A 6000-nucleotide genomic window follows, 5' to 3' on the forward strand; every position below is an offset into this window, starting at 1 on the left:
AGATGTAACTATAGGGGCAAAGCGGTAAATTGGCCCAGCTGTACTTACGAGCAATCTGTAAAGAGTTATCGCACAGTTTATTGGTTGATATGGACATAAAATATATCTATAATGAGAAGAGTGAAGTTTTCGGTCTTTAATGGAGTGCCCGACAGTTAACGGATGGTGGATCCTGTGACTAAAAAGTTTAGGTAGTTATTCATGTACCGTTGGAGCTTCAAGCTACAGGTCCATAAGGTCCCCTTGGTAGCATAATAGATTCAAGTTGAGAATTAGTTCTTGGTGTTAGTTTGAAGTGTTTAAATTGACAAGAGAAAATTCAATTATATATGATATAATTGGTGTGATGTATGAGATACATCAAGTGGAGGATTAATGTAAATATGATTTACATTAAGTACCATAAAATAGAAAAAGAACTATGGTTTATATATTAAAACTATAGGTTATAAATATAATATGGTAAGTTGGTTATCATATTTATTTATATTAATATTAATTATTTGATAATTATCAGCTAGTCGTAGCTAAACGATCGCATGACATTGTCTATACGATAGGCTGCCATTTACTACATGATCGAGCATTCATCTATACAATAGACTGTGTCATCTCCCACTTGCTCGATCGTCTACACGATCGCTGTCCTCCTGTCTCTTCCTCTAACCAAGTCCATACAGAGCTCACAACTCCTGGATTCTCACACCGAGAATACCAAGATAACCATTATGGTGGTGTATCCTTACTCAACTCGATTGATTTCGATGTTCTGGAGGCCATTCATTGGGTTCGTGTTTGCTGTTGATCGTGTTGTGTATCGGTCGTTATGTTTGAGGGCTGAGTTGCTGTTCTTGAACGCATTGGATCAATCGAGGGAGTTTGAAGAATGAGTCTTTAAAGGTACACACACTCTATCCCTTGATTATCTATTAGCATGCTATAATTTCTAGATGTTGCATGACCTGTTAGTTTCCGTTTTGTGACTGTAATTGTTAGTATTCAATTTCAAATGGAATTTGGAACGATCCTTCCGCTGCTCATGGAAATCCTCATGTTTGATTTCCTTCATCAATTTGAAATGTTCAAATTGTAAATTAGGGTCTGAATTTGAATTGTTCAATTTCAAATTAGGGTATGCATAATTATATTCTATATAATTAACGTTTAATTTATCAAAATTAAATGAAATTAGAGAGTTTATAATATTTAAATATTGATTACATGAATAGGCTTCATGTTTAAAGTAGATGTTGAATTAATTTGAATTTTTTATTAAATTATTATTTAATTAAATTTTTTTAATTAATTAGAATCAAATTCATTTTCATTTTCATTTAATTTTAGAAATTGAATTTTTATTTTCTAAATTTAGTTAATTTGAATTAATTAAATTTAGAAATGGAAAATGGAAATTGAGGTTGATAGTGGAGTTTTCCAAAAAATTTTGGCATTTGATGTGTTTGACCATAATTCCAACACCTAGCCCATTTCATGCTCCAAATTGAAGTGTCCAAATCGGAGATTTTTTAGTGCTTGCATGAAAGGTTTTGATAAAAGCCTCTGAATTTCTCAAATTTGAGAAGTTTTCTTAGCTGCTGAGAAATTAGTTTTTACAGAAAGCTTTCTTCTCTCTTAAACTCACTCCAATTCCCATCATAATTCACTTCAATCTTGAGTTCCACCACTCAAATTCAAGGTTGGGAATAATAGAGAAGATCTCTTGGCGGCTGTTTGGATTGAGGTTTTCTCAATGCCCAGGAATTAAGGATGTTTAGGAATTATATGTCTGGGAATAAAATTACTAGGAATCAAGGATGATTATGTTTGGTTGTGCATGGGAGAACAATGTCTGGGAATAGTATGTGTGAGAGTATATGGGAAGTAAAAAAAAAGAATTGAGATTGTCCCTATCAAGCATTTGTTGAAATGCCTTGAATCTGTTTGTTGGCGCTTCGAACAACCTATTCAGAATTCGTAGTGAACCACATATATCTGTGTGTTGATCTTCTCTATCTCTACGTTCCCTTTTTTTTTTTGTGTTCTTTAACTATCGATTTCGTAATAATACGATTGCTTAAATTATCTACACGATCGTTTACAAAATACTATACGATCGATCAAATTATCTACACGATCACTGAGTAACAAAACACTATACGATCGCCTACCCAATGCTATACGATCGCTTACCAAATGCTACACGATTGTTGAGCTCGGCTACACGATCGCTTAGCACTGCTACACGATCGTTGAGTAACAAAATGCTATACAATCGCCTACCCAATGCTATACGATCACCTACCAAATACTATACGATCGCCTACCAAATACTACACGATCACTGAGTTCAGCTATACGATCGCTTAGCTCTGCTACACGATCACTAACCTCTGCTAAACGATCGCTGAGTAACAAAATGCTATATGATCGCCTATCCAATGCTATATGATTGCCTACCAAATGCTATATGATCGCTTACCAAATGCTACACGATTGCTTACCAAATGCTACACGATCGCTGAGTAACAAAATGCTATACGATTGCCCTACCCAATGCTATACGATCGCCTACCCAATGCTATACAATAGCCTACCAAATGCTACACGATCGCTGAGTAACAAAATACTATACGATCGCCTACCAAATGTTATATAATCGCCTATCAAATTCTACACGATCGCTTACCAAATGCTACACGATCACTTACTAAATGTTACACGATCACTGAGTAAAAAAATCTATACGATTTCACGGTTAGAATGAAGGAAAATCATGGTAGGAAGCGGGAGAAGAAATAAAAACCCACACATCTCAATGGGTATGCAATTCCTTCATTTGTGTGGGTAAAAGATACCTAGGAATTGCCTTTTCCAAGGTAAATAAACAAATTCCACCAACCAAACATGGGCTTTGCAAACCCATTCCCATTCCCATCCTCTTTTCCCTCCAACCAAACTACTCTTTGGTGGTTCACTGAAGATTTGAAGCTTAGAATTCGTGAGGAGCAACTTGAATTTGGAGGAATTCTTCAAATATATGTTTTTCATGAAACCCTCTTCTGAAATTTTGATTTTGTATGCTTTCAGAACTCAAATTAAATGTAATTAAGGTGCTTATTGATTCTGATTACTTCCGTGCATGATTCTATATCCTATCAAAGAGGATCATCAATGGTTTAGTGGCTTTCGTAGTGTTTTATGTGGATGATATCCTCTCAATGGAAATGATGTAGGTCTACTGATTAATATAAAACAATGGCTAGCCATCTAATTCCAAATGAAATATTTGGGTGAGGTGCAGTTTGTTCTAGGAACCTAGATTATTACAGATCATAAGAATAAAACGTTGATCTTGTCTCAAGCATCATATATTGTCAAGATGTTTGTCAGATATTCAACGTACAATTCTAAGAGAGATTTACTACCTTTCAGGCATGAAATTATTTTGTCAAAGGAAAAGTGTCCTAAGACTTCTTAAAAAGCTAAGAAAATGAGACAAATTCCCTATGCATCGGTTGTTGGGAGCCTTATGTATGCAATGTTATGTACTAGACCTGACATTTGTTATGCGGTAGGAAATTTAGTATCCAATCCAGGATTAGAGCACTGAACTGTAGTTAATGTTAGATTTTATGTTCTAAAAATCATGGTTTATAAACAATAAACTTATTATGTTAATCAATATAGATGTTATTGAAGTTTTATTCAATAAAGTTGTTATTGAATGTATGAATTGATCATTTCATTTTAGAAAGAACCTAAATCCAATAAACCAAGATCCATGACTATTACATTAGCACTTGGACTTATATGGAGACATAAGAGTGGATCAAGTTCGAGTAGATAGTAAAAATAGTCTATAGTATATGGATAAGACTGGATACCTTACTCTGGGGACACTATCAGATGTGACCCACTTTGTAGATGTTACAATTATTGTAAGGTACTATAAACGATGTGATCTTGTTTCGTTTATGTGGAGACATGCGAGTGGGGACGTCCTATGTAAAGAGTTTGTATAAGGTCGGACCAAGAAATAATTCACTCTTACTTTATAACGTTGTTTACTGTTTAAGATTGACTATTTCAAAGTGATAACCTAGGTAACTTGACCTTAATCTTGAGCTAACTATGAACTCCTGTTTATTCGAGATTATCCTTAGATTTGCATGGGTGAGGGTTGGCTCAATAGAGTCGACTCAATAAGTCTCCCATTTCAAGGATAAGATCGGGTAGATAGCTAGGGACAGAGGGTGCAAAATGAAATTCACTCGTACACTTTTAGGGATAGTAGAAAGGTCCTTAAGTGCTTACTCCGAATCTTGAACAGGGGGCCACACCCTCTCATTGACCCGAGAGAGACTCGATTTGGTGATTGGATCACAAACCAATTGTTCATTTGAGGATCAATGGGACTTAAGGTACAAGATGTCATCTCGGGGGTAAAATAACTTTTGACTCAGCCATTATTACGAACAACCTGTGAAGGGTTTGACTTACTAGTTATAGTTATATCAAATGGATAAAAATATATCTACAGTAAGGGGAATGCAATTACTAGGGTTTAATGAAGTAACCTAGTAGTGAACGAATGTTGGTTAATTAATTAGGTTAAAGAGTTTTGCTAGTTAATCTCAAATTGTTGGAGCCCATGATCTATAGGTCTTTTAGGTCCCCCTACTAGCTCACAAACGAACTAAACCTTAGAATAGTGTTATAAGAGAATTTGGATGTTCAAGTTCGAATTAAGGGAATCAATAATTATATACAATATAATTACATTTTTAATTATCGAATTGAAGAAGTTGGAGAATTAGATTATATTTAAATATGATTTAAATATCTAATTACATAAATGAGGATTCACGTTTCTAGAATTAATGATTTAGTAGTTTAAAATTGGATATTCAATAATTAATTAATTAAATTAATTATTTAATTATTTAAATTAATTTGAAATTTGTAATTTCAAAATTACATTGATTTTAATATAAAATCAATTTAGAAAACGAATTTTATATGGTATTAATCATTGAGTTAATATATTATAGAATTGGTTTTTCATTTTAATTTCAATTGAATTTTGAATTCAATTTAAAATTGAAATTAGATTCAATTTTATTTTAAAATGAAAAAAAAAAAAAAAAACCAAAGTGGGTTTTTCCCACACATGCCACCATTTTTCCACTCAAAATTTTGTATTTTAGGTGTCAAATTCTAATAAAATAATTGCATGGGGTTGTTGATCAAAGATGAAAAATCTGTTGAGTTTTTCACTTATGCAAAAAATAGAATTGAGTAAGGGAAAAGTTCTCTTTCTCATGTCACACCAAAACCAGAAATTTCTAATCTTTTTCCCTCGATTCTAATTCATTTTGAATCCCACCATTCAATCTAAGGTCTTAAGGAATAGTAGGAAAGCCAAGTGGTGGTCTACAACGTTTTGAAGTGAAGATTCAAGCTGAAGTCGAAGATTTAAGAGTTCTTCAAAGGTATATAATCAAAACTCTATTTTAGTTCATGAACATGCTTGCTTAGTTACTAAAATTGAAGGAATTATAGTACTTAATGGTTCTATTTGCTCCCGTTAATTGCATGCTAACTCCAATCATTGGTATCAGAGCATGTTTAAGCACTTAATTCGTGTTATTTTTACTTGGTGGGTGATTTTCATAGGTTGTATGAAAATGGGAGCTGATATGGATAATTTCATTTTTGCCTTTAATTTCTATTTAGTTAAGTGTTAATTATTGTAATTGGCTCTTTGTTTATAGGTCTTAATATGTGATTAAGTATCTGTAAATTTGTTAGAGACAATAGAGTTTCAATTAGGTTGTAATTGAAGAAAGAAGCAAGAAAGACCAGCTGCAGAAAACCAAGCTACTGCCACGCAGCATTGCAACGCTACTCTTCGTTCAGCCCAATTTTTGAAGAACACCATGAAGCATTGCAACGCTGCGCTTCATCCATTCCAGAAACGCATGTATGCGACTCGGACGG

The sequence above is a fragment of the Benincasa hispida genome, chromosome 3, assembly GCF_009727055.1.
Source record: "Benincasa hispida cultivar B227 chromosome 3, ASM972705v1, whole genome shotgun sequence".
Lineage (NCBI taxonomy): Eukaryota > Viridiplantae > Streptophyta > Magnoliopsida > Cucurbitales > Cucurbitaceae > Benincasa > Benincasa hispida.